This window comes from Acanthochromis polyacanthus, chromosome 11 (assembly GCF_021347895.1).
Source record: "Acanthochromis polyacanthus isolate Apoly-LR-REF ecotype Palm Island chromosome 11, KAUST_Apoly_ChrSc, whole genome shotgun sequence".
NCBI lineage: Eukaryota > Metazoa > Chordata > Actinopteri > Pomacentridae > Acanthochromis > Acanthochromis polyacanthus.
The window spans coordinates 14459517-14486090 of record NC_067123.1 but is presented as its reverse complement, the minus strand read 5'-3'; the positions used below and the strand labels follow the sequence as shown (position 1 = coordinate 14486090).

At 39.2% G+C, this 26574-nt stretch overlaps 1 long non-coding RNA gene across 1 annotated transcript; it reads right to left on the bottom strand.

Annotated features, from left to right (window-relative positions):
• Positions 1 to 1939: 1939 nt before the first annotated feature.
• Positions 1940 to 7249, bottom strand: LOC127536009 (uncharacterized). Its single transcript, XR_007944990.1, has 6 exons — positions 7149 to 7249; positions 6348 to 6674; positions 4811 to 5002; positions 3410 to 3509; positions 2968 to 3075; positions 1940 to 2764 (listed from the first exon to the last, which is right to left on the bottom strand). It is a non-coding gene; the product is annotated as an uncharacterized LOC127536009 (long non-coding RNA).
• Between the last annotated feature and the right edge of the window lie 19325 nt (positions 7250 to 26574).

Genomic DNA, 26574 nt, shown 5'->3' with positions numbered 1-26574 from the left:
AGTCAATGTCTTTTTAATTGAGCATTCTAATTTTGTGTGATCTTGCTTTGAATAGTATCTGTCTCTCTCCCTTGATTACTTTTTTTTTGGCCTGTACAGTTTTGGTACACTGACACATTCCAAATGTAATGGGTCTGGGCAGTATACCAAGAGTATTTTGATATAAAACTTGATATCAGTGTTTGAAAGCTCAAGCAGTGCCAGTTTGGTGCACATTTGATGAGCAATTCATCGCAGGCAGACAGATAGATAAATAGATACTTTTTTGATCCCAATGGGAAATTCACATTTCCCCTTGTAAAAATTTGTAGTGACAATGCACTGAATATTTTAATGCAAAGCCCTTCGACAAAAAAAATGTTTAGTTTTGGGATGCTGGTGCTATTCTTTGATATGGGGACTAAATCTTTATTCCCCCACTCCAAGCTTTGTTTTTATTGTATGATACCCCCTACATATTGGGGTCATATACTTTAACCCTCAGGGGTTGTCAAGGACTTTTTTTTTGTCCTTTCAGGAAATTTTCTGCTCATCTTTAGACAAACCGTATGCCCTTTACCAAGCTAGACTTATCAGAAATGAGGGACAACAGAATGAATTAGGAATAAAAGGTGGAGTTTGATTGTGAAGTGTGTGTAAATGTTGAACATTTCTAAAGACTACAACTTCATTCATTCAGCTTCGGCAAGGCAGCTCAAACTAATTACATTGTATATGAAAGTGTGCAATGACAACAAAATCTTCTCATATGGAATGATTTTTCTGTTGGAAGGGTTTTTCATTAAAACTCTTAAAATTCAAATGATGATTTTTTTTCAGAGGTCAAAGGTCAACTGGGGACATATTTCAGGTCATCAGAGGTCATTAAAGTCCTCATACAAAAAAAACATATAAAATGAGATATTTTCCACATAATAAATGTTGGAGGGATGGGGATTTTTGAAGTCCTGTCTTAAATATACACAAGATTAGTGTAAAAATTAAGTTTATACATTGTTATTTTCTTAGCAATTTCATATTCTACCTTATTGCAGTTGCATGTAAGGTAGGGTTGCACGCATAGACCCACAATGGTAAAATCGTTTACTTCAGTGTTGAGCTCTCCATCCCTTCTTTGTATTTTCTGTGTCTTCTAATGTTCAGTTTTATCCTGAGTGATGATTGGGGTTTACAAAAAAGTTGGGTAACACTTTCTATGAAGCCCGCATTTATAATGCATTATAATGCATTCATAATGCCTCATAACTACACTTATAAGCAAACATAATGCTTCATGATGCTTTATATCAACTGTCATAAAACATTATATCATTTATAATGAATTATAATGACTTGTTCTATGGATGCTCATGAATACTCATGAACACTACATCCATAATGCTTTATGAGGTATGAAGCCCCGACAATCACAATGCATTATGAGGGCATTCATAATGCTTCATAACTACACTCATAATGCTTTATGATGCACTATATCAACAGTCATAAAACATTATATCACTTATAATGAATTATAATGACTAGTTATATGGATGCTCTTGAGTACTTATGAACACCTATATTATGCTTCATGAGGGCACTCACAGTGCATTATAATGCACTCTTCACTGACTGCTCAGAATACATTATGATTACCTATACACACAACTCAAGTCAACTGTAGTGACAACTCATAGTATGTAATAATAACCTATGAAGTATCATTAGTCATCACTGTATGCATTAAGTAAAGTGACATACATATGGATGCATTTATAATAATGCATAATTCATCATAACGCTTCATTGTAGGGGCTAAGTAAAGTGTGATGCATTTATAAGAATATATGTTGCATCTTAAGTGATTAGTATGCAAAACATTATACAGTAAATGCGGGTTCTGTAGAAATGGAAACTCAAGGTATTCAAAATACATATTCAAAGAAAGAAAAAGACCAAATATATTTTTACAGTTTATTCAGGGTGTCAAACAAACTAGCCACTATTATAAGAGATATAAAATACAAAATTTAACCGAGGAACGCCCTCCCCCCAGAGGGGCATTAAAGGACATTTGCTTGAAGCAGCTTTTTAAAGTGCATCTTAACACTTACAGGTAAACAGTATACATATGTAAACACTTGGCCCTTAAGGGCACGATCACACTAAAGTATGTTTGCCAGCTGGGATATGACCATGCCCTAATAGTACAAACAAATACATTTATTTACAAATACAAGTTTATTCAGGGTGCTCGAACAAACAAGCAACTATTTAAAAAGAGGTATAGAACAATACAAAGAACCTTTCATAAATCCATATCAACACTCATGAACATTAAATTTTCTAATATCATGAAAAAGGCACCCGAGAATGCCATTTCTATGCAATCTCCCAAGCCAGTACTAACACTCAATTACTCTTAAATGCTCTTTTAACAGCTTGGTCGTTCGATTGCCTCTATGACGCCAAATCTCACATTTAAATGTTTGCCAGGCCCTCTCTAAAGTTTTGTGTATGGGCTCTGGTTACAGAATCTACAAAGTGTCTCTTGTGGCAGACAGTATGGTGATCATAACCTTCCTCTGATAGAGCTTTCCACTCATCGGTCACAATGCTGGATCCCCTCCTAATATGGCACCATATGATGGGAAGAAGCTGCTCTTTGGAACGCTTTGCGACGATCTTGAAAATGGGTCTCCTGGTGGTCTGCGCTACTTCCAGCATACCAAATACCCATTTTTTTATTCTGTCTCCATGCTGGTCCCATTCTCCCCCGGTTGTACTGTCAAACATATTTTTTGTAATTATCGGATTAATAGTTACATGCACAGGTAATGACATTTCCTTGAATAGAAATGCGCACACACACACACGCACACACACACACACACACACACACACACACACACACACACACACACACACACACACACACACACACACACACACACACACACACACGTGTATCACAAAAATGCATCTTACCTTTCTTTTGTGTGAGAACTTGCTTTCGTCCAGCATAACAAAGCAATGATGGCCACCAACTTTCATTTGACCTTGAACTCGAAGTTTGCACACAGCACGATTGCAGACCTGCATGTAGGAAACAATGACAATTCAGTTAAGCTGCTTTGTTAAGGTGTATTACTATATTCACACATCCAGCCTCAACTATGGTACTCAAAAACTAACTGTAAAGCCATGGTAGGTTTTGACAAAATTTCAAATCATGCAGCCCATCAGCATGATTTGAAATTCTGTTCCTGTTAACAAAGGCTTCAATCATACTCCACTTCGGAAATTTAATTTGAGATGTTATTCTCCTTTTCACGTTATACAAATTCAATTTTGAATGGCCTGATTATGGTTCCTGCACATTTGATTCAAGTAGGTTAAATAAAAGCAAATATGTGGTCTGTTTTTATACTTTTCTCAGAGATGAAGCCATCTTGGTTAAGGGCCTGCTACTGCCTGCAACACCATCTTCAATAAGATCTGTCTGCTTCAGACGTAATCCTTGGGAGAACCTACAAAGAGATGAAAACAACTTCAAAACCACTTGCCCAAAGGACAAAATATTCCATTAACAAAAGGTGGCTCATTATTATTCTTATGAGTGAGCCACAGTGGCTCTTCATTTCAAATTCCTAGTGCAAGCATAGCTTCCCTGTAGTTGAATGAGAAACATTTAGTTATAAAGTAGGTAATTATTTGTTTCATAGAACACAAATACCCTTTTGATATTGACAGAACTTGCTAAAATGTGTAGCTTTAGGAGTCCTTCATGATTCCATTTTAAACCAGCCAAAATAATTATTGCATAAAATAATTGTTTTCCTAATATCACATTTGCTAATGCTTCCCAAAAATGTGTAATATTGTGGCAACTTCAGTATTAATCATAATTTAAGGAAATTCAAGTACGTAAACTGAAAAATGCTTGGAAAAAATAATTTCAGCAGTGAATCTAGAAATAATCCAAATTTTACATTTTCACATCAAATATTGTAAATGCAATTGCCACCTATTTTATACACCTGACTTGAAAACCTTAAAGCAGAAGAACAGTAAGATCAAAATAAAATATTGAGACTTAACCACCTCTAGTTTTTTGTACTGTGTTTGTTCAGCATATGGCTAAAACACAAAACTTAATAGAAACTCTTCTCAAACAGAATAACAGTAAGCAATGGTCGATACCACCAGCAACTGGACTGCTTGAACGACCACTGAGCCATCTTCTGTTTTTTTTTATACCGTGAGACCAATATCACCCCTCCCCCACCCCCTGCACCTGCGATTTCAGCACAGAAATGATTCCCGGTTGAACTCCGGTCACCGTATGAAAACGCTATGAGCCGCGGTTGACACCGCCCTGCACGCAACAGCTATTTTCTAAATGGAGATATCGTGCCCGCTTCAGCCCCGGTCGCCGGTCCGCCGCCGGACAACACAATAAGCCCCGGGAATCGCCGACGGTCGGGGCAAATGTCAACCGGGCTCATAATGTCGTCCGCCGACAGACCGCCAACAGCCGCGACTTAAGGCAGCGGTGGCTGTGACCGTGGCTACTTTGACATAATGAGCCCAGAAACCGTCACAGCGAGTTCTAGCTGAGAAACGTTGTCACCGTTAACTACTAATGAATATCAGGTTCAGTTAGCCAGGTACTTGCTAGCTAAGGTTAGAACAATGTATGCTAACATTAGCGCTAGCTAAAACATGCTATCACACACACACTCTCGATCGTAAAGCCAAAGGCAGATACACATTTACTTGAATTTAAGTTACCGTCGTCGGTATATAATGTCTACTGTTTAATACTCACTACAAAAGTTGCTTTTCGTGCCACGGGCTCTCTGAAAACGGTGAGGTTGTGCTGGTTACTGTCCTCCGTCTCTTCACTTTTGCCGCCACTTCGACCTTTTTGGTATCAGTCCTCCATCTTCTTTCATTTTCTAGGTCAGGCAGGTGCAACCACCATTCTGGCGCGTTACCGCCCCCTAGAAATATGTGTGTACTACACCCACAAACCACACTCAATTTAAAACAATATCCTGATCAAATGAAGAATTCCAGTTTCATGTCCTGCGGCAAATTTTACATTCATTAAATGTAAAAAATACTAGATTCAAACCTAAAAAACATTTGATTCAGTGATCAACCAAATTTTCAGTTATTCGAATGTGAAAATATACATTAAATGTACAACAGCTTTGTTTTACTTTTTCAGTGCATAAAGCATTATGAGTGTAGTTATGAAGCATTATGAATGCCCTCATAATGCATTGTGATTGTCGGGGCTTCATACTTCATAAAGCATTATGGATGTAGTGTTCATGAGTATTCATGAGCATCCATGGAACAAGTCATTATAATTCATTATAAATGACATTATAATGTTTTATGACCGTTGATATAAAGCATCATGAAGCATTATGTTTGCTTATAAGTGTAGTTATGAGGCATTATGAATGCATTATAATGCATTATGGATGCCATGATAATGCATTATAAATGTGGGCTTCATAGAAAGTGTTACCAAAAGTTGTAACATGGAGGATGAATGTACATATTGTTAAATCCAATGCTGATTTTAAAATTATTTCAAGGAGGAGAGGATGGAAAATAGCACTGTTACAGTGCGTTCATTGTTGTTTTTACCATTAAGAAATCACAAGTGTTTTATCCATAGACATAAAAAGGGAAAATTTTAGTATATTTCTCCAAAGTTACTTATGAATGCATAAGTATATTGTGTAAAAACTGTGCCATTAAAATTGTGGTTTTAATGGGATTTAATGTGCATTTTTGTCCCATTTACCTAAAATTGCAGTAAACATGAAATTGCATAGAAAATAACAATGCATAAGCTAAATTTGACACTCATCTTGAATACATTTAAGCCTGAACTAAATAAAAAAATAAACAGCCCTCCAACATTTATTATATGGAAAATATCTAATTTTATGTGTTTTTTCATAGTACAGTGACAGCATGTAATCAAATTAGAATTTAAAGGGTTAAAATAAAACAAATTATTAAATATTTTGTATTTTTGATCAGGACCGAAGTTGATTGTGAATTTGAAAAAAAAAAATCAAGATTAATAAATATTAATCTGTTATGTTTTTTAGCAGTTTTGACTTTTTTTGTCATCTGATGACCTCAAAGGGTTGTAAATTATGAATCTGGCGGTAAAAAAATAACGATTCATTACAATCAATTTTGTGTCTAATCTTGTGTATATTTAAGCCACATCTTCCCTCCAACATTTATTATATGGAAAAGAACTCAGTTTTTCTGTTTGTTTGTTTTTTAAATAAAAACAATGGCATAATTAAATTGGCATTCATTTAACTGACCCTTTCTTTTCTAGCCTTTTTTATCCCCCGCCTCCACGAAGTGGAAAAGGGGGATAAAAGGTTTGGCCTCCGTCCGTCCGTCCGTCCGTCCGTCCGTGCCTCTGTAGTGGAGGAACCTCAGTGTGTGTCAGGGCTAGTTCTGGAGTTATCTTTGGTTCATGTCAGGTGTGTCGGCCAGAACACCACTTGCGGCCACTTCAGAGATGAGGAGCAAGGAATACGCCGGTTGCAGATGAAAAGGCTTTACTTGGAGATTCAGCAGGCAACATACAAACTTGCAGGAGGATGTATTGGCTGAATATCTAGAGAATATTTGGTGTGTGGTTTCTATAACAAAGAGGAAAGAAATAAACAATTAACAAAACTGGCATGAAGGTGACTAATGTGTATGATGAACATCAAGTTACAGCATCCATAGCACCACAGGAAATACAATGATTACAAAATAAACTGGCACTCATAACTGCACAGGCACGGTGCTTTTACGTTGAAAGCGCACCGGCGCATATCGCCGTTAACTTGTAGCTTGTCAGTCATCCACAAATGATAACGAATAGCTACATACGAAAATAATGATCGTGTAATGATCGTGGCCGGGTTCTACGGGCTCTACAACCTGCGTGCCTGTGACCGGCTCACCATCAGAGGCCAACAGCAGCTCATCCAAGCTACGCTAACAGTTAGCCGGAATATACATGGTGTTAACCTGGCTTCCTGACTCGGGTGCCGCTTCGCGAAGCATCAAACTCACATACAACAACGGACATCATGAACCTACGGCAGTAGATAAGTAAAACTTACATGTTCAATGACGCACACAAACTTTATGACCCTTTACTCCGCCTGTGCACTGCGGCTCCGTAACTTCAACACTGAACTGCATGTGTGTGTGTGGGGGGCGTAGCGACGTGGTATAAACACAGTCATGTGGTATGACGCCATGAGAACTAAACGCATTAATTCTAAAATATGACACTGTATATGCAAAACATTGTGGCCTTTTCTACAGCGTCCGAGATGAAGGGGACAGCTTTTCTCGGAAACTATTACAGCTAGGATTACGAAATGTAGAATGTAGCTTCACACCATGGACACCTTGATCAAGTTCGAAAATGAGACCTGTGCGATAATATTTAACAGCGCTATGACCCTTGATCACTATTTTGGATATAGACTCATAGACATCACATGTGGCGGGGGATATTGATGACCATGTCGTCTTGTTAATCATTGCCCTGAATGTGCCAAGCTGCATTAAGGTACTATTTGGGAAGAATTATGTAACATATCTTCCTAAACGATATTTGTCTTACAGAGGCTCTTAAGAAGAATGCAATGACATAAAAGGTCAACCTGCAAGAAGGTGAGAGGGCTCTGTCGAAATGGTTTACAGCGGCAAGGGACAGAGGTGGACAGAGGGCATCTAGAAGGTCTGGCATGTCTGGCTCTGCAGAGTAAGGTAGAAAGCAGCAGTGGTCTGACTTTCCCTTTTTCTTTTTCCCATTTCTATTTGTTTTCATTTTTGTTATTTCATGGATGCAAAAAATGTTTTAATTGTTGGATGTGACTTGGAGTCCTGTTATTTCTGTACAATCATAATTGTATTTACATTTGCAAAACATAATACCCAGCCAGTACTTTTGATATTTTCAGTTTACTGAATAGAAAATGGTGCCCACAAAGCAAATCAACGCAGTGATGTCACATCTTACAGTACTGCATGGCAGCGCTCTCACCATGAAAAATAAAACAGAGGTTCCCCTTTAAGCTTGCACCTAATTTGTGTTTTACTGTTTGTAATGCTTTTACTGTAATGTTGGCACTTGTTTGAAAAAATAAGCTTTTTGATTGCTTTTGTCAGTTTTAATTTGCGTTTAATATTCACTGTGTTTAATCTGGTTACATATACTAATTTAAAAAAAAAGAAATATCCAGTTAATCATCGTCGTTTTTCATTGTGAGATTCGTATAAAGCTAATGAAGGTGTTTGCATGTTCTACTTGCATATGTGACCCAGTTGTGCTCCAGCTAACAAGAAGTGTTACCCCGCTTGAAACCAATATGGGACTCGGATACAGTCTCATCTATAACCAATATTTTAACCCATGTAGTCCCCATGTTTTATTCTTATTGATCTTTTAACTGGGACTGAATTGGGTCTTATATATGTTGCTTAGCTGGGCCTCATGCAAAACCATGTATAGTATGGCATGAAACCCATATTGGCAATTTGCATAGGGCCAACATGGGACCCATGTATAACCCATCTTTTAACCCATGTAGCCCCCATGTTGTATCCACGTAGAACTTTTAGCTGGAACTGAGATGGGTTTTGTAGATGTTACCCAGCTAGGCCCCACCCAATACCCAGTGTAATCTTGAAACCCATGTAGGTAGTTGGCATGGGGCCAATATGGAACCTGCGGCCAATCCCACAGAAGACCCATTTTTGATGCCCATGTGGGACCCACTTTTTAGCCCATTTGTGCCCCATATGGGCCCCACAAACAAATGTTGGGCTGTTCTGTTCACTGATAAGTGTCGGGTCACATTGCACAGAAATGATATTCGTCAGCGTTTCTGGAGAAGGCAAGGTGAGCGATACCCCAAGGTTAACATGGTCCCCAGGGTTGGCTTTGGTGGAGGAGGTGCAACAGTCTGGGCAGGCATCACCGGTCAGCACAAAACAGATTTGGTGATTGTAGATGGCTCAGTCACTGCATGTTCTTACCTCAGAGACATCACAGAACTCATCATCATCCCCCAATTCCACCAGCACACCCTCAATTTTCTGTTCATGAATGATAATGCTCCACCACATAGTGCCAGAATTGTCACAGCTCGACTTCAGGAAATAGGAGTTCCTCATATGGTATGGCCAGCAATGTCCCCTAACCTGAACCCCATAGAGCACGTCTGGGACCAGCTGAAGCAGTGACTGAATGCTCCTACCCCACCCCCATGTGACCTGGCAGAACTGCGTGTAGTACTTATGGAGGAGTGGAACGCATTGCCTCAGAACAACATCATGAGGCTAGTTAGGAGCATGACACGTCGCTGTCAAGCTATCATTGCAGCAAATAGTGGAAACACCTGCTACTGACTTTGTGAATTCTGGTTATTTGGGACTATCTTTGTTAGTGTCTAAATTGTTAGGGTAATAAATATTGCACTAATGAAAACAGTGCTTTTTCTCATTCATTAATAATAATATTAAAGGGAACTATTACTTATTTCATTAAAATTCAGACTAAATAGGAAAAGTACTCATGTAAATAACAATATTCCTAACTTATTGTGAGTAGTGTATGTTGTGAATTGGTGCTATATAAATAAAATTTATTTAATTGAGCTGAGACTGTGGGCTTGTTTGGCCCAGTATGTCCCAGTCATACCATATCTTGAATAATACAAATGTTTTTGTTCATACAGAGTGAATCCATTAAAACTGCACATTTCTAAATCACTTGATATCTGGTGTAAATAGGTAAAAATGCAGTTGAAATAAACATACTTGTAAAATGCATGATCTAGGTTTCAGTTACAACACACATGGTTTTAAACCATGGTGGTCCCTGCAAGGTTCTAAACCTGCTTTTCACTGCAGTGTAAATATGAGCACACAACCAATGTCAATCTACTTTCACAATTTTTGGTCCGAAAACTTGATATCTCTGGTATTTTAAAATGTTTTTTTCAAATAAACTGTCAGCCATTTTAAGGCTGCAGATGCAAGTCACAGTGAAGGGTTTACAGGTTGACATACCAAAAAGTAAAACAGGTAGAAACCTAAACTCTGCTGCAGGTAGATGACAATGACTAGCCCCATAAAACGGCAATGTTAACAGGCACATAAACTGTGTTCAGACGGCACATCCATACAAGAAATCGTGTCCTTGGAGGGTTTAGGGGAGGTTGGAGGAGGACAGACACAGAGCTCTCTGAGATGTCCCTGAAACTGCTTTGGAAATCAGAGGAGCATATTGTGATCAAGAAATACAGAGAAGAAGAAGGAGAGCATTAGAAAACACATTCCCCGAAGACAGTTGAATACCAGAGCTAATACTCAGTTTGTACTTTGGTGATGACAGGCTAATCATGGCCTGAATACAGGCTTCATTCCCTTGTATACATTTGGGGATGTCACACTTCTGCTCCATTGCTTTACTCCAGTATCCTGTGATGAGCATTCTGCTGAGTGAGTGGAATTCAATCAATGTCTATTATCTATTACAAAGCTTCCCTGGAGCTTCTGAGACTGGTAATATTACAGTGTGTGAATCAAGCTCTCAGTTTGTACACACATCAAAGCAAGCATAAACATGAGTGTGAAAAATTATGAAAAGACACTTCAGTCAACTGTAAACATGACAATTACATGAAATGCTTGATTTATTTTTCCTTCAACATTTGTATTCATTTTAATAATGAGTGTAAGTATCGTCTTTTCAAGAAAGGCTGTTTTGGAGCATAAGCAGGTTAGTTGATCATACACAGCACTGCAACTGACATTCAGTTCAAGTATGTTATGTTAGTAACAGCTTTAAACCTAAAATAGTGGACTAGTTCACTTTATCTGAATCCACACCCTATGGACCAAGAGAATTTTCATCAAACCGAAATTTAACTCTTTTCACCCTGGAGGTCCACATCCATGAGTCAGGAATTATCTGGTAATAAATGACCCAAGTGGCAGAGTGATGGCAACACAGAGATTTATTCATATTAAATTTTCAAATTCCAAAAGTGGTCCATACAGCCAATGATTGTTCAGTTTGTCCTCACATTTTTAGAGCTGGTATGCTTTTTGTTGAATAGGAAAAAAAAAATAACAAGGACTGAAGTAGTCAGTTATTTTATAACAAAATAAGATTTTTGTCAGGCTTCTGCCCTGTTGCTGCTTTTTTGTTCCTTTCCCACTTTTCCTCCCTTTTCTTTCTTCCCCTTGTTTGGATTTAACCCTTTTTGGATTTTGTTGTTTTTTGCTTTGACCTAAGCCTGTTTGTTCCATCAGTGTTTGTTGCCCTTCAGTGTGTGTTTCTGGCTTGTGTGTTTCTGTCTCCCTCTGTCTGTGTCTTCTCCTTCTGTCTCTCTTCCACTCGCTCGTCCCCTGGCTCTGTCTTCTCATTATCTGATCACTGTCAGCTCCAGTCAATTAGCTTACTCATTGCACCTGGTTCCCTTTCTCTCCTATTTAAGTCCTGCCTTCCCCTCAGTTCTTTGCTGGCGCATAGTTGGATACATGCAGCTTCTGACTCCACTCCCCACTTTCCCTACACCGCTGGATTATGTCAGTTTGTTAGACTTTGTCATTTTTCACCTTTTTCTGGATTTGCCCCCTTTGGACTCAATGCTTTGTTTGGACTCTAGTTTGCTCTTGCATTAGTCATTTGTTCTCCATATGTAAGTACCTTTTTAGTTTTGTCGTGTTGCCACAGTCTAGTTTAGTTTTTGTCCACTTCAGTCTCGCTTTCTGTTGTAGTGATCTTTTGATTTTGTTAATAAATCTTTTAACCATGCCCAGAGTTCTGTCTGTGATGTCTGCGCCTGGTTTCTCCACGCCCCACAATCCTAACAGTATGCGCCAGCCAAAAACGAACCCAGCAGACAAACAGTCCAGAACCTCAGACCACCCCTAAGCAATCTTTTATTCTTGTCAGAAGAACGTTGAGTTTTTTGATTTTTTGTGATTTTTCTGCTGGAAGTGTGGAAGGAGTGGGTGGACGCATCGGTAATAGAATAGGTAGTGTCTACAGATACGGACCCGTACCCGTAGCCTGTGGCCTACGGATACGGCACTTTCCATTTGCCGACAGATACGGACCCGTATGCGAGTCTCGTGAGTCAAGAAGCTGCTAACCACTGCAAACTGTTGAAAGGTAAGGAAAGGTTAAGGTTAGGGTGAGGAAAAGGGTTAGGTTTAGGGTCCGTACCTGTAGTACCGATGCTATGGGTCCGTACCTCTAGCGTCTACCGGGAGTCACGTGACCAGATCTCGCGTATCTGATTGGCAAATGGAAAGTGCTGTATCCGTAGGCCACAGGCTACGGGTACGGGTCCGTACCTCTAGCAACAACCAACAGAATATAGGGATGAGCTGGTGATTTTGGGACGCAAAGCCTCTGCCAAGAGGCCTTGGCTGATAGGCCACCTGCCAGATTATCTTCTGGAATTTTTTAACTCTCCTGTGAGCTATGAAACCCCTCCAACAGCTGTCACAGATCCTTTCGTTACTCAGGCTGCCCGTTTGCCGGATAGCCCCCCAGTCACCATGACCTCCAGGGAACTATGTGACTTCTTGTTGGACAGAGCTCTGGGACTCGACAATTTTCAGTCATGCCAGGACAGTTCACCACCGGACCCTGTACTTCAGTTTTCTGACGAGCCCCCTTCCCAAAAGAAATCTTGACAGAAGCGGGGTTCTAAGAACCTCCAGACCTCACCGTTACCCAGCGTGCAGACCTCGCTGCTCCCCAGCGTCACGGGGGTTCCGCCGCCAAGCGTCGCGTCCACGGACGCCCCAGCCTTCGCTCCTGAGCGGGTCGACGCCGCCACCTCAGCCTTCGCCTTAGAGCGAGTCAACACCGCCACCTCAGCCTTCACCTTAGAGCGGGTCGACGCCGCCACTTCAGCCTTCGCCTAGAGTGGATACCACCTCCGACCCCGCAGCAGCAGCTCCAGAGCGGGTCGAGGACGACCCCGCAGCAGCAGCTCCAGAGCGGGTCGCCCCAGATGGCCTTCAGAGCGTGTCCGTCGCCCCAGACGGCCTTCAGAGTGTGTCCGTCGCCCCAGACGGCCTCCAGAGTGGTTCCGCTGCCGCCTTCGTCGACGGCCTCCAGAGTAGTTCCGCTTGCGCCGCCTTCATCAACGGCTCTCAGAGGGGTTCCGCCGCCGCCGGCCCCCAGGGCGGTTTCGCCGCCGCCGGCCCCCAGAGCGGTTTTGCCGCCACCGGCCCCCAGAGCACCTTTGCCGCCGTCTCCGACGGCCTCCAGAGCGCCTCCTCTTGGGATATGTTTTTGTTTTTTGGACTTGCTCATTTTTTGCGTGCCTTAGGGCCCCCAGGACTGATGTGGACTCATTGTTTTTCTTTTTAGATCAAGAGGTCAAAATTTTAGAACCTTTTTAGGCAGAACATTTCTCACAAGTTATATGAATAAAAACCCTGGATAATGTTGGCATCAGAAGATTCCCTGGTTTTAACATATTCCAAAAATGATTAAAATCAGCATGAGAATCTGGGACAGTGATATGCCTGTATATTCAGCCAAATGTAAATTCATTCAGTAATGGCTCCACTGCTGTGGACCAAAATAATATCCATGTGCCCTGTAGATATGAGACACTTGGGAAAATTCTAAAACACATTTTTTTAATTAAATTTTATTTATATAGCAGCAATGCACAACATATGACATCTAATAGGTACAGACCTGACAAATTTCAAACAAAAAACAGAGAACCCAACAATCCAAAGCTGATTTTGGATTCCCTCTGAGAAAGCAGTCAACAACTTTGGGAAGGAACCAAAAAAACCCTCTGTAAATAGGGAGGTGGGGGGAAAAAAACAACTTGTGACCAAACCGGGCTCAGGGAAGACAGCCATCTGCTTCAACCATTTGGGGTGAGAGAGGGAATGAGGCGGGTGAGAGCCAGCAAGATAGCATATGGAGAACAGAGAAGCAATACAAACAGAAAAAACTGCAGATCAGAGATGTATAGCTCCAGATCCAGAGACACCTCAGAGGCAACAAACATCACTTTGGGGTGAGACAAAGTTAGTGATATGGAGTGGTGACATCTTACTATATGGGAAAAAGAGAGAGAAGAGGAGCCCTGTGCATCATGAGAATCCCTTAGCAGACTAAACCTATAGCGGCATAACTAAACGACAACTCAGGTCCCGAGCAGCCCTAATTATCAATGTTAAAACTAGAGAGGGTGTCTGCCGCCTGAACCTTAACTGGAAGCTGATTCCAGCTGGCTAACTGAAGGCTCTGCTTCCCATTCTACTTCTGGAAATTCTGGCAACCACAAGTAAACCTGCAGTCTGAGATTTGCCTTATTGTACAATAAGGTCTTAACCCTTTAAGGTCTGGGCAATTTCCGCCCGAAATTTCTACTGAGATTTACAGAAAGTGAATTGAATGCTGTTCTTGAACTGTTTGGAGTACATGCATGGTTGGGGTCTCATTTGAAAGCTGACAACCTGAATTTTCACCCAGTGCAGTCAGAATTACTCTAGGTGCTACTGGCACAGAGTATTTCATGTTGGCACACACTGAATTAGGATGAATTTTTTTCTCGCCTACATTTTTTCCCTAATAAAACACCTGAAAATCAGTGTGGCAGCACTGTAAGAGCTTGAAAACACAATATTGCAAAAGCCTGGGGTCTTACATAGTTCAGGTCAAAATTTCAGAGCAATACTACAAGAAATGAGTGTTTCACACATGTATTTGTACTGATATGCTCCGCCCCTGTCAATGTTGGATACAATCTTTATACACTGTGCACACTCTCTACAGAATGGTATAAATTCATTTTCACTTCATTTTCACTTCATTTTCATTCCAAAAACTCATAAAGAACTCAAAAAATCACTTCAGATAGGCTTCAGTGTCGATCACACACACAGATTGAGAGGAATACAGAGAAACAGCAGGTGGAGCCCGGAGCTCACGAATGAAATATCATATAAAGCTGCTGGCAGAGGCGGGATTTATATTCAAGCCATTCAGCAAGCTCATTGGCTACCAGGCCTGTCAATCTAACGTTTCCTCCGGCGTGATTGCTGAGAAACAAGTCAATCAAGTGATGTAATCGATATCTGTCAGACTCGGCCATGGTTGGCTATATCGCCGAAGTAGGCGGAAACGAGTCACCTGATTGGTTGAAGTTCGGTTTGAAACGGAGGAGAAGTCTCCAGTATCCATTTTGAATCGCGAACAAAGGGAATTCGACCGTGTATGACAAAGTTATAATAGAAAGATGCAGTGAATATGAAACGCACAGCGCCACCACGCGCCGCGTGCACGCGCACGGAGCCGATCGTTTTCTGGATTTTTTACTTATTTCGAGACATGTTTTGGCCAAAGTATTATACTGGATTGTTTCCTCTGGATGGCTAAGCTTGGGTTCTGGCCGGTTTTTGTGGATTATCTTCTTTTATGACCAGAAACGAGCGTCCAAACTGCGTGGACAGGTGAGCTGTGCACGTTTACATGACTTGTTGTTTGTTGGATAAATGTGTTTATATTACCCGCTGTGGTAATCACATCTGAAAGTGGTTTATACCGGCGGATTCATGAGAATCTCAGCTTTCTATGTGTGTATAGTGTTTGTATAATCGTGTTTGCAGTGTCCTTCTATTTTAAAAAAAGCGTATACCGATAAAAAAACGGCCCGCCCGCGGGCCGGAGATCTGATGGAGCATGGTCATTAAGAGCTTTATATCTAAGAAGCAGAATTTTAAATTCTATCCTGTGTTTTTAAGGGAGTCACTGAAGATGTTTCCTGTCTAAAGGAGTTTTTTTTTTTTTTTAGAGAATTATTGGAATGTTCCGATCATAAGCAATTTCGATAGTACAACCTGGAAGTTATAAATGCAATGGATTAGTTTCTAAGCATCACTTTGAGACAAGTTTTTTCAGATTTTTCCAATATTACAGTTTACAATATTCTGTCCTACAAGTTTGTTGGACAGAAAGCTGTCCTACAGACTTGTTTCATATGTATGTTGAATGATATGTTCTGATCAAAAGTAAGTCCAAGGTTCTTTACAGTAAAACTGGAGGACAAAACAATGCCATCGAGAGCAACTACTTGGTTTGACAGAGTATTTCTGAAGTGTTTGAGGCCAGATGACTTGGGCGAAGGCAGGGGACACCCTGGATAGGTCGCCAGCCTGTCGCAGGGCTACATATACAGACAATCAATCAATCTCACATTCACACCGACAGGCAATTTAGAGTAACCAGTAAAGTAACCCTCAGCATATTTTTTGGACTGTGGGAGGAAGCTGGAGTGCCCAGAGAAAACCCACGCATGCACAGGGAGAACATGCAAACTCCATGCAGAAAGATCCCAGGCCAGGATTTGAACCGGGGATCTTCTTGCTGCAAGACAAAAGAGCTAACCACTACTTCACTGTGAAGCCTAAGGGGGACATGTGAAAAGTAAATAATATTGGTCCCAACACAGAACCCTGTGGAACACCATAACTAACTCTGGTGAAAGGCTCTTCATTGCAGTTCCTTTAATGTCATGTTCTAGTGTCTGTAACAAGTCGTTGTGGTCAACTTAGAGTGCCTATATAATGAGAATGGCGACAACTGGGGATTTGACGCCATTTTGTTTCCATTCACTCAATATGGGACGCGCAGCGCGAGGTGCACATTCACGAAAACTATGGATTGTTTACTGATTTCAAGACATGTTTTGGACAAAATAATTCACTGGCTTGTTTTGTCTGGATGTCCAAGGTTGGATTATGGCCGTTTTGTGGAATATTTTCATCTGTGACTAGTTTTGAGCCTTCAAAGGTGAGTTGTGCTGTTTACGTTATTTGCCGTTTGTTGGACAAATGTGTTTATATTACCCGCTGTGGTAATCACATCTGAAAGTGGTTTATACCGGCGGATTCATGAGAATCTAAGCTTTCCATGGGTGTATAATGTTTCTATCATCGAGCTTGCAGCTTCGGTCAATTTAGTAAAATACGTTTTCCCGTCCGCCTGTACGGTGCTGCAGCTGTAAGCATATGGCTAACAGCATCCTCATGCTAACGGCGGCGAACAGCCCAGAAACAGGTGAACAACACGGAGCCTGTTCGGGTCATATGAGGCTGATAAGTGACTGCAGGTTGGACGGAAAACAGAAAATGGGAAACAGAAAACTGTCAGCTGTTTGTTGAATTGGAAATCATGTGAATGAACAGGGAGGCTGTTAGGTACTTTATTTTCCCACAGTTTCATTCTTTCACTACTCCTGGGAAATCTAAACATGTGTAATCCGTTCTCCGATCGATTTGTGCACCCAAAGGCACAACAGTCCGTCATTTTTCAGGTATTTATGTAGCCAAAAAAGACCTAGAATTACTCTCTGCGTTGTAAACAACGTTAACAGGCATAACCGGTGTTCATGAATTGGAAACAAAATGGCTCCTATAGATCACGTGACCAAAATTTTTTGGACCTGTCATGTCGCCACTCTCATTATATAGGCACTCTAGGTCAACTGTATTAACTGCAGCACTGAGATTCAGTACAAGTGTAGATATGAGTCCACTGTCTGAAGCTATTAGAAGATCACAGATGACTTTCACTAGTGCTGTTTCTGTCCTATGATGCATTCTAAATCATGACTAAAACTTTTCCTATAAAGCGTTTCTATGCAGATGGTCACATAATTGGGTTGCAACAGCTTTTTCAAGAATTTAAAAATTAAAGGGAGGCTAGATATGGGCCTATAGTTGACTAAAATATTTGGATCTAGAGTGGGCTTTTTGAAAAATGGCTTGAAAATAGTCACTTTAAAAGCCTGCGGTTACATAGCTTGTTAATAAGAGAAGTTGATGATGTTTAATATTGCAGTGTAAATTAAAGAAAATATGCCCTTGAAGAATCAGGTTGGGCTGGGGTCTAACACATATGCTGCTGGTTTAGAAGAAAAAGAATTTACTATTAACGTGAACTCTGAGATCAGAGATTTCGAGCAGAGAAGTACTTTAGATACCGGTATTAGTCTTATTAGTCTGGTTCAAAGGACGCTTCCAGAGCCACTACACCTAAAGACATGTACATGATTTTTTGTCTAAAATTCAAAACTTTATTTGTGAAGAAGGTTGTAAAATCTTCACTACCGAGAGCTAAAGGAACAGAAGGCTCTACGGAACCTGGGACTCTGTCAGCCTGGCTACAATCCTGAACAGAAACCTGGGGTTGTTCTTGTTATCCTCAATTCAAGATGCATAATAGGTAGTTCTTGTCCTATGAATTGTTTTTTAGAAGTGATAAAACTGTCTTTTCAGGCAAGATGAAATTCTTTTGAATTTGTAGAATGCCAATGCCTTTCCGGTCTTCTTGAATTCTATTTTGTTTTATGTTGCACAGTTGTTCATTATATCATGGAGCTATTATATGATCATTTGTTGCCTTCTTTTTCAGAGGGGCAACAGTGTCAACTGACGTATGCAGTAAAGATGAAGTCCTACCAGCAAGATTATCCACGTATGTGGGACTAACATTGGAGGAGCTGATCTCTATTATGTTGGCATGTGACATTAAAGTAAATAGTCGTGAAATCATTTCCCTAAATTTAGTTATTGCATTGTCAGATAAACATCTGCTGCAGTGGAGCTTCTTTGTAGATGTTCCGTAGTCCATTATTGCAAATTCAAATGTTATTAAAAAATGATCAGACAAAATAGAGATTTGTTGAAAAATGGTAAGATGTTCAATTTGTGTCCTAAATAGCAAAACAAGATCAAGGCTGTGGTTAGTCTGAGTTTAACAATAAGCTAAATGCAGAGTTGAGACCACTATAATGACTTTATCTGTACTGACCACTAAGTCAGTCAAAAACTCTGCGAATTACGATTCAAGCTCAGACAAAGGGGCAGGTGGTCAATATACAATAACTAACAAGAACCGGTTTTGTGTTTTCCAATTCAAGTGTGTGAGACAAAGACTAAGGCTTTGAAACAAATTATAGGTAAATTTTGGTCTCTGGTTGATTGTTTGAGTGGAAGATTGCTGCCAGTCTTACCTCTTTGCCTGTACTTACTCTACTTACTCCACTGGGTATATGAAAATGGATATGACTGGGGGATAGTGATTCATATAGACTGACATACAGTATATAAACCAGCACTCACATGTGCTAGGTAGTTACTTGTCTTACCTATTTACCTTTTGCTCACCACTACTTTGAGAAACAGCTTCATCTTCTGCAGCCTGGTTCTCATGATCCTCTTCTGCTTGCAATGTGGCTGCTACCAAATGCTCTGCATTGAGAGGCATCGCTTTCACTGCTGTCCAATTTCTTCATGGAAATTTTTCACTCACTTCACCCTTTCCCTTTTTCCGTATGCTATCCTGATTTTCTCTCATGTCCTTGTTTTGAATTCATATATCCCACCATGCAGTGGAAATTACCACCTAATAATGCAGATAACTAAAGCCAAACAGTAATAATAATCACTAAATAATTTACTAGGTTGAACATAATTTTATGTAGAATAATCATTAAATCACAACCACATATTGCACCTTTCTGCTATTGTGCAAAACAGGTTTAATAAAAGTTAATGGGAAAAAAATATATTCTAGGAAATGCAATAGTTTGTAGTCACCTAGTGTCTGAAAAGCCAAACATGGTTTGATCATTCAAACCATTAAAGTTGTTTGTTTTTCTGTGTGTTTGCCATTGTTTTTTATTTATTACTACATTCAAGAAATTGGAACATTTGTTCATGTATGAATTCTCTAATATGTCTTTATTGTTCATATGTAATCCAGCATTGAATTGTGTTGGGTCTTACCGATGAAAACAAAAGAAAAAAGAAAGAAAGACAGCTGGGTCAGCAATTAAGACATATGTCGTGTACAAGACACTCATTCTGCTTAACTTCAAATGAAGATATTGAAACACTTCCCTTTAAGAGAAGAATGTGATTATGACAGAGAATTGTTACTCTGCATAGTATATAGATACAGCATACAAGAAAAAAAAACTTCACAAATAAAGCAAAGAAAATGATTACATTTTTTTTTTACAAATTTTCTTTTTAAAACAGCTGATTAGTTAGTTACATGAGGAGACGAGGGATAGTTAAAACAAAGTAACAGTAATGTTTATAAAATATTAACAATAATATTGTAGTTTTATTTGAAAATTATTTATTTGTGGTTCCTACTTATGCACCGAGTAGAATATTTTAATTTAGCTTTTTCCATGCCATCTGACAAAATTGCAGTTGTGACTGTAAGTTATTACATACATGTGCAGCCTTATGTGCTTAAAATATGATTGTTTCATTCATCCAGTATGATTTACCTTAACAAAAAACGTTTAAACATCTAGAAGCACACCGATATGTGTACCTGAGACATTATTGAGATCAGGAGGTAAGGCCTGTTTTCCACTGAACTCAATTGGTTTGTTCTCCCGGAATGCCTTTCTGACTTAAAGAATTTAAGCAGGAACTGGACTGTGTCCAATTTCTATTGATTTTTTTGCCTACCTTGCCCTCCGTCCTGGTATTGGTGTAAATTCACTGTGTGGGAATGTTTAGAAACAAATGGACTCCTTCATTGGTTGTGACAGCTGTGTGGGATTTGACAGACAGAAACTAATTTCTCCATCATACGCAAATAAGAGCAAAAGAAGGAGAGTGAATAACTGCCTTATTAGAGACAGATGTTGAGCACACACTATGAATGCAAATACCAGTTCACTTGTTTCTTTTCCATTGTGATAGATTTGCTGTTATTTCTGATTTACTAAAAAAATGCAACTTATGGTGTAGATACAGTTTGTTTTGAGTATTATTTATCATAAACAGTAGTTTCTTGATAAACAAAACAAAAATGTAATCAAATCTGAACACAGCTTCACACCCACCTACAGCTGGTTTTGAGTTCACTGCCTGGCTTCCAATGGACATCAACATCACATGAAGAGAGCCAGGGGCTTGGTTATCATGTATCAGGTTGTCTCTTGGCATTTCCTGACTTCTCTGACCGTAACATTGGCTGTCCTGGATAATCAATAACATGAAGCTGGTCATCAACAGGCTCAGATAATTTGAAATATAGCTCCCTAAAATAAGACTTACCATTTACATTTATCATAGCTAGAACTATAAATTAAGTGTTATGAAATGGGATGAAATCATCAGTCACAGAGAAGTCGAGAATTTTGTAGGGGGTCAGTGTTTTTTTTGTTTCTTTTTTTGCTTTTTCTTATGGCTTATATATATTTAAGAGGGAGGATATATATATATATATATATATATATATATATATATACTTTATTTTATTAATCCTGATGGAAATTCATTTTAAATGAAACAAACAACTTTATTTATTACATTAATTACTTTACATCAAACCAGTTTAATACCCCACAAAAAATATGTTTTGGGGCAGAAATCCATCCATCCATTCTCTATACACCGCAGGGGGTGGGGGGTGGCTGACTCGGGCAAAGGCAGGGGACACCCTGGACGGGTCGCTCGTCTCTCACAGGGCTACATATACAGACACACAATCACACTCACATTCACACTATGGGCAATTTAGAATAATCAATTAACCTCAGCATATTTTTGGACTGTGGGAGGAAGCTGGAGTACCTGGAGAAAACCCACGCATGCACAGGGAGAACATGCAAACTCCATGCAGAAAGATCCCAGGCCCAAGCTAGGATTTGAACCGGGGATCTTCTTGCTGCAAGGCTAAACTGCTAACCACTACGCCACTGTGCAGCCCGGGGCAGAAATTTGAATGTAAAAAAAGAATTAGCTAGAAAGCTAGTTAGCTACTAACTAACCCCATTAAATCACTCTTGTGTCCATTACAGTTGACATTCATTACTATTATTTTTCCTGACAAAAAGTTTAACTGAACTATGACACCCAATTTATGATTTCTGATATGTTGATAAAAAAAAAAAAGATTACCATAGGTAAAACAATAATATACCTGTGTCTAAACTGGGGATTCTCATCAACACACACACACCAGTTAATTGGGGATGCCATTGCTTTTGGGGTCCATAAACATGGTCTCCAATTACATTTCATTATTATTGTTATTCAGTATGCTTCAAAATGAGTTGTCTTAAAATCTCCAAAGTATCTAAAAGTGACATTTTTCAGACGTTTTGTATATGTGGTTGACTCCCAATACTTCCACCATCTAATCTGTGTACAACTCTACGTCACCCCCTAGTAGAAGTGTGTGGAACTGTCAAGGATCCCATTGGTTGCCAACCCTTTTTCCCTGATCATAAACCCATGTAAAAGCATGTCAATAACTCCATTATGTGTGCTGCATTTTGCCTGATGATAAAGTCCTGTAGAAGCAACTTTAGAATTCTCTTAAGTAGTCTAAACCACTGGCTTTCCTTAGTACGTTAATCCATTGTGCTTATTATGCATTCATTCCATTCTGAACAACACAAAACAGCTACTGGGACCATGACTAAAATACTATTTTATAGATCTTTTGATAGTGTACTGTTCATTTAATAAAAAAATAAGTGTGAGGCAAAAGAGAATAATTTCACTGATTTCTGCATTACAGTCTTGAATAAATGGTTACATACACATGGAAAGTCCATGAATATTACGGCAGTCTTGAAATTCCAAAGACCCCTGCAGATTTTTATTTTTCTATAATGGAAGCAATAAAGCATAAATCTTTTTTACAAGAAAACACTTACTCATTTAGGCTCTTTTATAGATTTATTATAGGTCCTCTGGAAAAATGACAAAATCTCTTGAGTTGATAATATACATACAGCAATGTCCTGTTTTTCTCCTTGTTTTTGGTAGCTTTCAACAAGCTTCTGGTCATCTTTTGGTTGTGTCTTTGACCACTCTTAACAGATCTGGGGCAGTTCAACTAAATTTGCAGTCTTTCTGACAGACTTGTTTTGTCATCACAATTCACAGGTTCTTGATGGGATTTAAGTCAGGAATTTGGGGAGACCAGTCTAAAATCTTCATTCAAGACTAACTAAACCATTTCTTTTCCACTTTTGATATGGGTTTGGGCTCATTGTCTTGCTGATGATTTTAGGTTTTCCTGAAGAATGTGGTCATCCTCCTTCTTCATTATTCCATTTACTTTGAAAAAGCAAATGTTTTCAAGACAAGCCTTTTCCTGAACTAGCTATTTGCTTCCCTGAGTTGGTTAATAACCAGCCTGCATGCCATGTTTAGTCACTGATGTGTCTCTTAGCTACCCAGAGGTCTGAGTCTGTTTATGTATATCTAGGAGTATATGTCTGTGAAGGTTCTCATTCATCCAGGTCATCTTGTTGGAAATCAGCCTATTCTACAATTAACCAAGCCAACAGAATATGTGTAAGGCCATTTCCGCCCAGTTCTTTTGATGGAGTAGTCAGGAGACTTCTTCTTAAAATCGACAGTATTTATTACAGCAAAACTGAATGTGCGATACAGAGCTCTGGGCCTGAATCCTCTGTCCCTAACCAACAACAAGTGTTCGGTCAGTTCGGATGGAATCAGACCGCTAACTGTACCTGGCCCAGTCTTCTTATACTCTAACAGCGTATGGAGCTATATAGGTCACACTGCTGGCCGCCCCCTCCAGTGCTGCGTTGGTCCATTCTCCTCTTTCACAGCTGATGTTTTGTTGTTATCGCTCACGTAGGAATGACTTCACCCTTGCAAAGAAAGATTAGAGACTGCACACACAACAAGCTCATGTTCTTTACTGATTACGGCTTACGTCAAAAACTGTCTGTACTTTTATTGTCAAAAGCTGTCTGTACTTTGATTATCAATCACCTTATGTCTTGATCATCCTTGCATTCAAACACATGAGTAATAATTAAAATAAAGCATAAGCTCCTTCTTATTGATTCTGGACTTTTCTTTGTTTCATTACAGTCACACCGTGGTAATGATGCTCTTGACCGTCCTATTCCTCAGAACCAATGCAACTCTTTAATATGCACTCTTAGCAAATTATAAAACATACCATTTCCCACAATCTTAAGGTGAAGGGTTTAGTTCAGGCAACTGGACTTATTCTTGTGATCTTGAAGACATTACGCCATTTCTTCAGTTCTAAAACTAGTTTGACGAGTCCCAGGTAGTTAACCACTACAGGTGTAGGCGGGGCTAAGGCTGATAGTATCTACTATCAGCAAGGTACCTTGCTGATAGCAGATAGTAGATACTAGTTGCCTGAACTAAACCCTTCACCATCTAGGAGTATACATATGAAGAGTTCATTTGCAAAAACAGGTAACTCTGTTTTCAGAAAACTCATTTTTTATTGTTTACTTGAGATAATAATAATAATAATAATAATAATAATAATTTATTTTTTCTCTATTTTGTCATGTATTTTTCTACTGAGTCAAATCCACTCAACTTCAGTTTGACTGATATTATCTCAAGTAAACAATAAAAAAAGTTTTCTAAAAGTCTTTTATAACAAGCCTGAGGCCAGAATTAAGATAAACGTGACCTTTCTGATAGATTTGAGCTTTTCAGAGGGACTAAACAGGGCTGCTGTTTAAGTCCTGCCCTCTTTGCCATACAACAAACAACTGAGCTGAAAGGAGTAGCTGTAGGCAAAGACGAACAAAGGATTGGTCTCTTTGCAGATGACATTATAGTATATCTCCAAAAATCTGATCAGTCATTCCCCAGACTTTTACAAATTTTAAAAGATTTTGGTAGTTTATCTGGATATAAATTAAATATAACAAAAACCCAAGTACTCTGTGTTAATTATAGACCAACTGAGCAAATTAGACATAAATACAAACTCGTATGGGATTCTGAACAGATAAAATATCTAGGAGTTTATTTGACTAAAGAACTGAGTACATTATATGAAGTTAATTATGGTAAAATAAATCCAGAAATTCAGAGAGACTTGACAAAATGGACAAATTTAATCTTTGATCTCACCTCAAGAGTAGAGGTGATAAAAATGAACGTATTACCCCGATTGTTGTATTTATTCAACTCTTTGCCAGTGAAAATGCCAGACACAGTTCACAAAATGGGACAAACAAGTGAGTAGATTTATTTGGAAAGGTTCAAAACCAAAGGTAAGGTTTAAAACACTTCAGCTTGAGAAAAAGAAAGGAGGTCTTGCTCTTCCAAATTTAAGGGAATATTTCCTAGCAGCCCAGTTGAAATATGTGATTAACTGGTGTACAATAGAATATTATTCCAAATGGAAGGGCATTGAACTTATCTATGATGTATGCCCACCCCAGTCGAGACTTGGTGACAAAGACTGCCTAAACCCTAGAGAAGTGAACCCTATAATTGAAACCACCCTTAAGATTTGGTGGGATATTGTCAATAAATTCAAATTGGAAGGAGACTGTAGATTGTTGGTATGGCCCCCATATTCACACAATTTCAGGAGAGCTCGGATTGATAGTACGTTTATAAGATGGGTGACAAAGGGAATCACAGCTGTTTCTACCCTAACTGAAGGGACGGTGTTTAACCCTAGGATGCATAGGTGGGGTCAAAATTGACCCCAGAGGTTGTTATTCCTTAATATCTTTAAGATTAAAAGTTTTGATATTTTCATATTCCAGGTATTCCTCATAAAACATGTTTGTGACATGATGCCATTTGCATTTTTATTCATTTTTTCATTAATTTAAAAAAAATTCAGTTTTTGTATCAGTACCCCACTCTTCCATGGGCGGAGTCAAAAATGACCCCAAGTATTTCCAATGGGATATTTCACTTAACATTGGTTCTTGGCAACTGTGACTGTAAATAAACATTTACTGTCCCTCATACAACTGATGTCAACAGTCCCACCACCGAGGAGATCATTTTTGCACAGCATTATACATGTAAGTATTATCTCCATTTATGAACTTATTTTTCATTGACAGAATATGTGAATTTTATGTGAATATCTGTGAAATTTGCCTAGTTTGTGGTTAGCTAGCAATACTGTTAGCTAACATTATTATTAGCAAACAGTATTGTTAGCTAACACAATCACACACACACACACACACACATGCATGCACGCACGCACGCGTACACATACACTCATACACTGTTGTTGCACTGTTATTAGACAGTATCTTAGCTAACAGGATTGATAGCTAAAGTATTGTTAGCTAACACAAACACACACACTCTCTCTCACACACACACATACACCATTGAATAATCGATGATCATATAATAGGCTACCTAATGGGTTAGTGTGTGTGTGTGTGCGAAGACCGCAAAGCCACCAACTTCTGTTGGAAATGCAAAAGCCCTGTCTGCAATGGTCACAGCCACAAGAAAATAGTCTGTGTAAGCTGTGAAGAGTGAGAAGAGACATGTTTGTGTCTGAACATGAATGTTGAATGAATGTTATTGAATGTTATGATTGTTATGAATGTTATTGATTATTGTTACTGAATGTTAATTTATGTGTCCCTCTGTCTGTTTTAAAATACGGAGGAAGATTAAACATGTTTTGATACCGTT